The following is a 12,500-nucleotide window of genomic DNA, read 5'->3' as shown; positions in this document are numbered from 1 at the left end:
TGCAGGAGGTGGTGTACGAGTGGCGGCGTGCGCCCTCGTGCCCATCTCAGCCACACCCCCAGGGGCAGCGCCAGTTGTATCTGGGGACAGGGGGCTATTACCCCCAAGGGGGTACACCTCCCCTCTCTCCCCGGGCTGTGCCCCTCGAGGCAGTCAACGTCGAGGTGAGTAGTGACTACTGTAACCAGTGCCAGAATCTCGCCATTTTCCTGCCACTGTACTGCCGTCTCTCTCTCTCTCTCTCTCTCTCTCTCCCCCCCCCCTCTCCCTCTCCCCCCTCTCCCTCTCTCTCTTTCTCTCTGTTCCCCAACCCACCATCTCCCCCCACATTCTAATTCTGACATCCCCTCTCTCCATCCTACTTCCCATTAAAAATATTTGCGGTAATAAAAGTCCGTACACTGATAGTGGACGAATGTTCTTTTCATGTAAGGAACACCCTGTTCTATCGGCTTAGTCCCCTTTCAGGACAATGTAGTTTGTTAAATGCTTTTCTAGTGATTACATTCCACCTCTGAATAGCAAATCTTGGAAATCTTAGAAAACATGTATCTACTGCTTCCATAACCTCTACACTAGACTCTAACCAACTCAAAAGCTTTTTAGACATCAGACTAGATGATGCTCCATGGTCTCCAATCTGGTGAATATGATAAATGTTGTAACATTCCGTGTTTCAGATACCTCAATATTACTCACACTAAACAGGTGCATTGTCTTGATGAAACCCAGTTCTTTTTGTTCATTGCCCACGCCTCTTCCCAAATAGTTCCTCAACTAGTTGATGCCAAAGATGTGCAAAGCATTCAGGAATTATTTTATCCTTACAATGTAATCAATAAACCAGTAAGGGGAATCACTTTCACTTGCCAAGGACGCCGTCAACGAACTTTCTGGCAGGTGAAATCGCCTTCCCCTTTTTTCAGGGAAGATCAACCGACTTCATTAAAAAAAAGCCAAATATAGGACAGAGAAATGCATTCACATTTCCTCCTGTTTTTTCAATGAGTGTGTCAATCAGAGTTTGTTGTGGAATTAAGAGATGTTCAAAGATGTTTAGCTAGTTTGTCCATTAACTGTTATCTATGAACTAAACATATGTCACTTAGAAATGTCACAAAACCCGTTTACCAGGAAATGGTGAGATTTGTCGACCTGGCAGTCAAAGACTTTTTAAAAAAAGATCTTAAAACTGTTTCCAAAACGAGTTCCAGTGTGGGAGCTTGCCCTTACCGAGTGAGCTATCCAGACACATATGATGCCAGACCCCACAGCTTCACTTCTGCTATCACTCGTCTCTCATATTCCAAATACCACAGAGGTTCTCCTGCACACTTTGATGCACACTTTGATGGAGCAGGGGAGTGTGCTGTGTTTTGAAACTTCCTCACAGATTAAAAGGAGGTTGTTCTCAGATCTGGATTTATGTAGGAATATAAACCTCTTTAAAGTCACTGCATTAGATCAGATGATTTTCACGGTGAGAAAATTCAATCTCCCATGTGTGGTCCTTGAAGATCTGAAAAACACTCACTTATGGCTCTCTGTAAACTTTTTTCAAGCCACAAGTTTCTTCTGATAATGGAGTATCCACAGCAATACTCTGCAAACCACAGTGAGGCGCATGGCAGAGGGCAGTATGTGGAAGTCAGGGAGTGTCAAATCTCTTGAATGGGGAGGGGGAAAGGACATTCCAATAATTGATACTTCAGAACATACAGTTTTTCCATCACCAAAGCACCTTTGTAAGCATAACGTTGGTGGATTGACAGTAGTGGCAGAAAATTTTACAGACCTGCACTGTGACCATCTGTTGGCAATACATCATCATTTAAAAACAGTGCAGGAGGAATTGGCGTAATTTGTTGTGCATGGTCACTGTATGTTATGCAGCTTTAACGATTAACCCGAAACCAAATTTCTGTTCTTGTAGACATCATGTTTCTTATCACATAACTCCTTATTAGTTAACAAAAATGAAGTAAAGTGGTCTCTATTTCATATTATAAGTAGATGCAATACTATTGAGTTGTAACGATGCTTTTGATTACATTTGTCAGAATGAACATGAAACATGTTGAATATGTATACCCATTTAGATGAATCTTGAAATGACTGAATATTTTTACTCCAGTCATGATATTCATTAGCATAAATGAAAGACTGTAGAAAATGTATATGAAGATAATAAACTAATGAACTGTAAATATTAATTTGCAGGACCTTTGCCTAGTCAACACAGATCTTCCTGCTACATTCCAGGCAAACTATCTGACCACATTTGGTGCACTTATACACTTTTACATTCTGTCTTATGGTAGGCCTCTAATAAGTTGTCATCAAATAAGTTCTCTCATATTTGAGATTTACTAGGCATTTGAGCCAAAATTCCATTTCTCCTTTTAGTCCAGGCACTCCTCCTTCCAAAATGTTGTGTCTGGGTCTTTTCCTTGCTCTAACAGGCTCTGAACATTCCCATTTGAAATTACCATTGCCATAAGAGTACTGTTGCCCAGGTCACAACAGGCTCTTCCAACAGAACCTTTTATGCACTAACACTACTCTCTGTATCACGGTGACTATCAGCTACCACAGAATCATCATCAGAATCATTCAATATCTTGTCTTTGTTCCAATTTCTCTCTTTACCTACGTCATGTAATTTGTGTTGGACCCAAGCTTCAAAATTTGAATCAACTGTAGGCATCTTATTCCACATAGAAAGTCGCCTAAAGCTATAGTTAATAAATAATGTAAGTTTGTGCATATAATTCAATGCTATAAAATAAGAAAATCCGGATAACAATTGAAAGCAAAATATATAGTAATGAGAAATATCATTACATAATGCAAAACAAGTGGTCAGATAGGCACGTAATTTTGTGCTCACTTCAAAATAATATACTTTATCGCTAGACTGGCAAAATGCAGCTGATTGTTGAATGTTCTTTTACATGTGGCAAGTGTTAAAATGAAGATACTGAAAACCGGAGACCACGATTTTTTGCAGTGCTGCTGTATTCGATGTTTAAAATGGATGACAGGTCTGAGAGCCTGATGAGGATACTTTCTTACTAGCTGGTCGGTGTGGCCAAGTGGTTCTAGGCGCTTCAGTCTGGAACCGCACGACTGCTACGGTCGCAGGTTTCAATTCTGCCTTGGGCATGGATGTGTGTGATGTCCTTAGGTTAGTTAGGTTTAAGTAGTTCTAAGTTCTAGGGGACTGATGACCTCAGATGTTGAGTACCATAGTGCTCAGAGCCATTTTGATCTTTCTTACTGCTCATCTCAGTTTTTTTACATCCACATCATGAACCCCCATGTTGCTGACTCCCATCACTGATGCAGTAGCCTCGCAAGAGTATATTCCCTCTACGCTACAGATGGTGCACCCCGCAAGGACTCCCGAGGCCAGCCAAGGTGCAAGTGGGACTCCGACACCGAGGGCAGCGACGCCATCGCCGACGCCGCTGGAACACCAGCACCACCACCACCACCGCCACCAGCACCACCAGAGGAGGCCACCTGGTGGGCTGCAGAGGATGAAGGACGCCATTGTCATGGATTCCCCCGTTGATGGCTCGTGAGTGGACCGCTCTGTCTGTCTGTTACTGTCCTCCACCTTATGTTTTAATATTGTGCTAATCTCATCCCCTCTATGTACACTACCACAGCTATTGTCCCCTACAATCCATTGAAAGCAAAATATATAGTAATGAGAAATATCATTACATAATGCAAAACAATGTTTTAATATTGTGCTAATCTCATCCCCTCTATGCACACTACCACAGCTATTGTCCCCTACAATCCATTGAGTGAGCAGTGACACCTGAATAAACCTCATATCAAATTGCACCTGTCTGAGGGGTGTTGCCTAAAGATTATTGGATTGATGAGTTCCTAGATAACAGAACGCAGCATGTCATTTTCAATGGAGAGAAGTCTTAGGAAGTGAGAGTGATTTCAGGTGTGCCACAGGGGACTGTCATAGGACCGTTGCTATTCACAATATACATAAATGACCTTGTGGATGACATCAGAAGTTCACTGAGGCTTTTTGCGGATGATGCTGTGGTATATCGAGAGGTTGTAACAATGGAAAATTGTACTGAAATGCAAGAGGATCTGCATCGAATTCACACATGGTGCAGGGAATGGCAATTGAATCTCAATGTAGACAAGCGTAATGTGCTGCGAATACATAGAAAGAAAGATCCTTTATCATTTAGCTACAATATAGCAGGTCAGCAACTGGAAGCAGTTAATTCCATAAATTATCTGGGAGTACGCATTAGGAGTGATTTAAAATGGAATGATCATATAAAGTTGATTGTCGGTATAGTAGATGCCAGACTGAGATTCATTGGAAGAATCCTAAGGAAATGCAATCTGAAAACAAAGGAAGTAGGTTACAGTACGCTTGTTCACCCACTGCTTGAATACTGCTCAGCAGTGTGGTATCCGTACCACATAGGGTTGATAGAAGAGATAGAGAAGATCCAATGGATACCAGCATCATTACAGGATCATTTAGTAATCGCGAAAGCGTTACGGAGATGATAGATAAACTCCAGTGGAAGACTCTGCGGGAGAGATGGTCAGTAGCTCGGTATGGGCTTTTGTTGAAGTTTCGAGAACATACCTTCACTGAGGAGTCAAGCAGTATATTGCTCCCTCCTACATAGAAGAGACCGTGAGGATAAAATCAGAGAGATTAGAGCCCACACACAGGCATACCAACAATCCTTCTTTCCACGAACAATACGAGACTGGAATAGAAGGGAGAACCGAAAGAGGTACTCAAGGTACCCTCCGCCACACACAGTCAGGTGGCTTGCGGATTATGGATGTAGATGTAGATCCTTTCTTTCTCACCTAATGACAATGTGGCTTCCATGGCTGCAATACCAAATAAAATACTTTGCATTGGTTCCAGTCTGGTTGTTTTCAAACAGAATTGGCTCTCCAGTGATGCCCATTTGTTTTTGTTTTATTTACTTAGTGTGATAAAGCTGTCTGGTTCCCTGTGTATCCGTTGCCTGTGAGGTAAATGCCTATATGTGTGTTGTCTGTACTTATCTGTTTGTATTTTTTGTACATCTGTCTGCGTGTTTTTGGTTCATGTATGTTTCTGTTTTTTTCTGTACGTGTTTGTTTGTGGATTTTCTGTTCATTTGTGTTTTCATGTTTTGTGTATGTGTCTGTGTGTTTTGTGTATGCGTATGTTTCTGTGTTTTCCATACACGTCTATTTATATGTCTGTGTTTCTTTTTCTGAACACACCTGTTTGTTTTTTCTGTACATGTATAATTCTGGGCTTCCAGTACATGTCTGGTTTTGTGTTTCCTGCACAGGTCTATTTCTGTGCTTGCTTCTTTCTGTGCTTTTACATGTGTCTGTTTTATGTACACATCTGTTTATGAGTTTTCTGTGTATGTATTACTCTGTTTTCTATCCATGTCTGTTGGCATACTTTTTGTATATGTATGTGTGCTTTCTGTATGTATCTGTTTGAATGTTTTTTCTGTACATGAGCATTTCTGTGGTTTTCTGTGCGTACATGACAGTTTGTTTCCTGTCCATATGTGTTTTTATGTGATCCTATACATCGGAATTTGTGTTTTCTGTACATTGCTTTTGTGTGTTTTCTGTAAGTTACTTGCTTCCCCCCACCCTTCCTCTCTCTCTCTCTCTCTCTCTCTCTCTCTCTCTCTCTCTCTCTCTCTCTCTCTCTCTCTCTCTCTCTCTGTGTGTGTGTGTGTGTGTGTGTGTGTGTGTGTGTGTGTGTGTGTGTTTGTTTGCCTGGGTGCATTCAAGCAGTATAAAAGAAACATATGCAGAGAGGAACTTTAACAAGCACTTTCTTCTTCTTCTCCAGGAATGTCTGATGACCAATCTGGAAATATCTCTACAGTATTTTATTGGACTGCAAGATCAGCAGAGTGAGGAAAGTTTGGAAACATTGTGACATTGCACCAAGGATGGTCACCATGGCAGCAAGACATGGTGACATGGTGTCTGTCTTTTTACAAAGTGTACTCATTTTTATTCTTTAGAAATGTAATGTAAGACAGGTGCTTTCTAGCTGGAAAAAAGAAATGTTTCTGCTCAGGATTCACTTTCTGATGTCCTCTGATTAGTGTAGAACCTTGCACCTAATACTGTATAAACATTTCTGATAGTGCATCAGTAACCTACTGTGTGCATACATCCTGTGAATTAGTGACTGATACGAGGGAAACAGGATTGGTTCTAAGAACACACAGTATATTAAGTTCTTCCTGATGCTGTGATTTTGAGTTCCACTTGGCTTTAACACTATCAGCTTTAAATGAGTACTTGAAATATGTACAATAATGTCACTGCAAATGAAAAATTATGATGAGTAGTAGGCCAGAAGGAGTTTCCTAAGGCCTGTTGCTGTATTTCCGTATTAGGTGGTTCATAGTATTTTTATCTTTTATATTGCTCTTTACATATGCTGTTGTGCACTGTCAGACATTTTTTTATTAGTTTTTGGCTATGAAATGGGTGCCATATATGGCATACTTTGTCCTATACCAAAAGACAAGAATGTTTCAGCTGCAGCTTGCAGTATGTAGAAAATGTTTGTGATGAGTAGGATGATATATTAATTCTGAAATGAACTGTAGTGTACAAAGAGAAACCTAACCTGATATTCAATGCAGTATGAAAACCCTGTCCATCTATTTTGGAAATGAACTACCACAAGATATTTAACTGTACATGTTCTTTTCATGTGTCACTGTACTTAATTATGGGGACCATAACATTGAAAAACTTTTTGGGATACAAAAGAGGTTGTGTGGTGCCCTCAAATAGTCTTTTTTTCTAATACAACGAGAAACGTATGGAGCAAATTAATATAATGTCTGTACACTATGTGTCTGTATAAACGCCTAAGCGCATATGTTGTCGCAAGATGACGACTTCTTCTGAACGTTTGGCCTTATAATCTTGGACCAAGATACCAGATCATTATTGCAAATATTTACAAACAGTATTTTAAATTGTATGTGTACTCTAGCAGTATTATGTGCACAAATTAGTTATTTACAACTAAATGTTTACTCTTGTAGGGAAACATAGATAGCTGTTAAAAATTGTTAAAGTTCTTCTCTTGTTGTTACATTTGTGTATAAAGACTTTTCAGTCACTCTACCCTTGCTTGTGAATTTTCAAGACTTGGTAGTTTTATGGTGAACAACAGTTTACATTCTTAAACATCAGTGAACTGTAAGTTTGTACTAATTTTGCCCTGGGAAAATTCTATTTTTCCATTTCCTTCTTAATACTGGTATTCTTTTGATGGAGGGCACTGAATTTATTTCTCTCCATGAGGAGCAACAGCTAGCAAAATGCAGTCAGAAAGTTGTATGTTTTAGATATTTACATGGCTAGAAGTAGAATGTTTTAGTAAGAAATTTGATATGTGAGCCATTTTGGCAAATAAGCTGAGATTGCATTACTTCACTGATATAATATTGTGAAAACTTTTTAGTCATTGTAATTTTTTATTTTAATTTAAGGGTCTAAATGTAAGTTCAGACCTATTTTGTCAGTAAATCAAAATATCAGGACCCACAGAGTTCATTTAGGTAAAAATGTCAGGTACTGCAATCAATCAGCTTTTACCAAATGCAACATCTAGTGCAATGAAATGTCTAGTCCAGTTAAATCATGAACACATAATAAATGTCAGTAAGTCTTCTTATCCACATGATGTAAAAACCCTGAATGTTCTGTATATTTAGTTATTGTAGGTTTTACCTTAAATTTAATGAGCAGATGTAGTGTATCTTACAAGGAATTATATGATAAATATTGTTTTGTAAGTCAAACTTTGTGGACTCAAATGTTTGGATTAAGTAGATTTTGATGACTGATAAGATGTAGTGACAAAAACCAAAAATATTATGTCAAATACTAAATTTTATTTTAGCAATATTTTATATCCAATGAAAAAAATATAATCTCATTTTTAATTATACTTTATTTTCACATATTTTGACATTGCTTATGTGACGTCAACCACTTAATAATTAAAGAAGCATATGGCATCTGTTATAGACTTCATGCAACCGTTTATTTGTAGAAATTCACCATGATACTGTCAAATGGATTTCACATTTCCAGCTTCAATTGTAAAATATTAACTGCATGTATCCTCTTTTTCTGTGCACTTTATTGATTCGATATTTCATATTTCTCTAGTGTAGTTGCTTTAGCTAACCATTTGATATATCATGTAATGTTTCTCAGTTGTGCTGCAAGATAAGTCATTATGGTTATAATAACGGAGAAACTGATTGCGTTTGAGGAGCTATTATGAAGAACTAAATGCAAGATTTTTACCTGAAGATATAAAACCAAGCCCCTGGCATGTTTTGTGACAAATGTATGCAAAATATGGAAATAAGTTGTGGTATGTTTTTGTCAGTTGTAAGTAAAATCAAAGATATAGACTGTACAAATATGATGAAATAGGTATCCGTACATTTTTATGTCGTTGATTTCAGTAAGACCAAAGTTTTTTGCTCTTCAGACATGACCCTCTTGTCCATGCAGAAATTTTGTTTCAAATACAACATGTGCACAATACAAGCATGTAGCCAATTCCCATAGTCCACAGTAGAGTGTCCATTTGAAGCCACTAGAACATAAAGAACTGCAGAATTCTTGTTGTTGCTAATGAAGACATATCCCTAGTCCAAAATAGGAACATTAATAGCCGTTATGTCTCATGTGATTAAATTAGGAGCTGAGATCAATAAGACAGGTGCACATATCCCCTATCAGCTTAAGTCAAGGTGTCCACAACCATTACCCTTCTCATGCTTTCATCTTTGGTGTTTCAGTATGAAGCGAATACAGAGTTTTGAATGACATCTGTTACAGTTCTAGTTTCCTCTTAGGGAGCTGATGATGGTGTACTTCTGACAGTTACTTTGTTGGAAGAGAGACTTGATGTACTGCTGACATTGCATGATTTTTTGTGATGATGCTGTACATCTCATGCGTGTTTTTGCATTCCTGAGACACTGACATTATTAACACTATTTTGGTGTTCACAGTGTTCTCCAAGCATCTTTCCCCATTGCATACTTCCATTTTCTTGTTTAAAAATCAAACATCAAGATAAAAAGTTTACTGAATGCCATGTAAGGAAACAAAAATGCACCAATCTGCATGAACCTCTGAAATTTTTCTAATTATTTCTGGTATCCAAGTTAGCCCCATAATAATAAATAGTTTTACATGATATAAATAAAACTGTCTTTTATCTCTCTTAGGAGACATACCTCCAGTTGTCTGCAGTGTGTACACCCCCCTCCCTTTTTCATTCCTCATTTTTAATAACAATCTTCATCCAAGTTCCCAGCAGCCAGATACAAAGCTGCCTATCAAAAATTGAACTGAATACTTAAATCAGCCTGTGCACTGCGGCCTGTATATATAGGGAACTGTGTTTAACACTTTTTCTAAAATCATGAGACATCACTCAAATTAAACACAGCTTTATTTGTTCACATCCAACTTATGGGCCCTTATCGACCTCCTAAGTTTCAACATCACTCACCTTACTTAACCACTCAAGTCAGTTTCTTTCATCTGTTTCACATGAAGAATATCTCAATTATTTGATTACCTTAGCCATCAGTGTTAAGACTTCTGCCAGTATTCAGCTATTATACATGGTTGCCTTTTGACGGATTTGATACAGCCTGTCATGAATTCGTCTTCTGTGCCAACTCTTCATCTCAGAGTAGCACTTGCTGGTTACATCTGCGAGTGTTAGTTGTATTCCAATCACTCTCATTCCCTACAGGTTTTACCCTCTACATCTCCCTCTAGTACCATCAAAGTTATTCCCTGATGTCTTACATGTCCTAACAATCTGTCCCTCCTTCTTCTCAACCGTTTCAATATGTGACCCATTTTCCTTTCTTTGCTGAATCTTCTGATTCCCTGTCTTATCAGTCCACCTAATGTTCAACATTGTTCTATAGCACCACATTTCAAAAGCTTCAATTTACATAGGCCATCATCCAGTACCATACAATGCTGAGTTCTAAATATACATTCTCAGATATTTCTTCATCAATTTAAGGCAAATATTTGACATCATAACCAGGAATACCCTTTCTGCCTGTGCTGTTCTGCATTTCATGGACACCTTGCTATGTCCAGCATGTGTTATTTTACTTCCAATGTGGCAGAACTGCTTAACTTTGTCTTCTATGTAATCCCCAATTTTTATGTTACATTTATTGTTAATCTCATTTCTGTGACTCCTCAGTATTTTGATCATTTTTCAGTCTACTCTCAATCTATATTCTGTACTCATTAGACTGTTCATTCCATTCAACTGGTCTTGTAATCCTTCTTCACTTTGACTGAAGATTCATGCACATGCAAGCACTCTGAAAACAAATCCATATTTTGAATCTGGCTGAGTACCATAAGTGTACAAAGGAATAGTAGTGCCACTAATTAACAGTTCACATCACATATACAGTTTGTTTTAAACATGTTTGGTGACAGCTGCAGGTAAATATTTGTGAAGAACTGACAGTGATTGATCATCTTTACAATAAAACATTTCCTGATACATCAGAGCTTCCCCTGCTGTTGCGTTTTCCTTTCTGTGAATAATCAATGTGGATAATTTTACCTCTGTCAGAGATTGCAATTTCTTTCTCCTTGCATGTGAGGTTACAATAAGTGCAGTTTTAATCTCTTTGAAATATGAATCTAATCTATAGAAATAAACTGATTATCCAACAACAAAATGAAGGGGGAATACGTCTTAATAAGTGTGGTGGCTTTCCAGTGAGCAAAAGCCACACATTTTATTCTGGTTTTAGGTTATGTGTTATATGTGTGCATGTTTTAACTTTAGAAGCCAAAGTGTCATTTGTAGATTTGATACAATTTGTTAGTGTAGGGAAACTAAATGTATGTATTAGTTTTGGAGTGTATTAGAATGTGTTTAGAACCCTGTTCAGTGGAATAATGTTGGCCTACAATAGATGACGCTTACACCACTACTGTTTTTAAAATCAGAGCACCAAAGTTCCAACAGAAAAACATTTAAAAGCTAAGAGATGTAGAATTATCTGTGTTAAATTGTAATGTGTCAATTCTAGTATGCAACTAGCTGAGAAATATTAATGGAGATGTGTTATATTATTATGAAGGACTGTCACAATTTCCTTACTAACAATATTGTATTGAGTGATGTATAGCACCAAATTTTCTGAATCCTTCATTCTGTTTTATATATAAATATATTTTGTAGCAAAGTTTGTACACTCATGTCAATGTGTACTGTTGCAGCATTATTTATCAGCAAAGCTGTACAGAGATGGATTTATACAGTTCAACTATCCAATGTAAGAAAATAATTCCACATTTTTAAAAAATGTTATGCATTAGGTAGTATAGCACTTATGAGAAAAATACATATATTATGGCCTGTAGATAATGTCTAAGTTATCTATTAAATTATTATTCCGTTTGATTTTTTTTGTTGTCAAGGACATGACACAGCACAGCTGTAGTAAGTTTTTGCATTGGTAGTACATTTCTTGAAGAACAGAAGGAATCTGGAGCCCAAGGAGTAAATTTCTCCATAAATAGTGTAATCTACCATTTAAGTACACCGTAGTTATGCAGTGAACTGTGTACATAATAATTCTGTAATTATTATTGTTTAATGTATAGCTATAAATGTATAAACTTTGGTCCAATTGATTTTTGTACAGTATGTCTTGTAATTTGCTGAACAATGAAGTGTATTTAAAACATCTGTATTGCATACTTTATATGATATATAGTGGCAATTATTCACTATGTTCATTTCATTGTGCACAACATATCTGCCTACTGTCGGAGAAATGAGAATACTGCACACTTATTTTCTAAATTTCTTTCCAGAAAACATCCCTCTTCCCTCATAGTTATAATAATACCTTACTGTATTCCAAATTTGATGCATAGTTATATTACCTTTATGATCTGGAGATTGGGGGGGGGAGGAGGGGTGTCAATCATTCACATCAAAAGATTCTGTCATCTGTACATACAGCCAGCTATCCATCCATCACGAATTAATCAATCATCCTTGCATCAATAAATTTATCAGTGACCCAGCCATCAATACATCAAGTAATCAATCAATCCATAATTGATGCCGTGTCATAGGAACCATGACCTCTTTTCTTATAATAAATAAACAGTCACCATCTGGATCACTTCTTTTATTACCGACTACGAATTTCAATCTGTACCGCACATCATCTTCAGGTCTAGTTGTAACATGAAAGAGATGCAGCAACAATAAAAATGATGAAATTGTGAAATACAAAGATTACCATTAGAGGCTGCTCAATTAACAGCAGAATATTACGAGAAACTACACGTACCTCGAACAAAAAATTGCAGTTTGTCAACTAACATAAAATACAAGTACT

The 12,500-nt window shown here is 37.5% G+C and overlaps 1 long non-coding RNA gene across 1 annotated transcript; it reads left to right on the top strand.

The window, feature by feature from the left end:
- LOC124720004 lies at positions 1–11,813 on the top strand. Its single transcript, XR_007006033.1, has 3 exons — positions 1–164; positions 3,384–3,583; positions 5,882–11,813. It is a non-coding gene; the product is annotated as an uncharacterized LOC124720004 (long non-coding RNA).
- The last annotated feature ends 687 nt before the right edge of the window (positions 11,814–12,500 follow it).

The sequence above is a fragment of the Schistocerca piceifrons genome, chromosome 11 (assembly GCF_021461385.2).
Source record: "Schistocerca piceifrons isolate TAMUIC-IGC-003096 chromosome 11, iqSchPice1.1, whole genome shotgun sequence".
Classification (NCBI taxonomy): domain Eukaryota; kingdom Metazoa; phylum Arthropoda; class Insecta; order Orthoptera; family Acrididae; genus Schistocerca; species Schistocerca piceifrons.
Note: the sequence above shows the minus strand (reverse complement) of the source record. Positions and strands in the feature narration are given on the sequence as shown.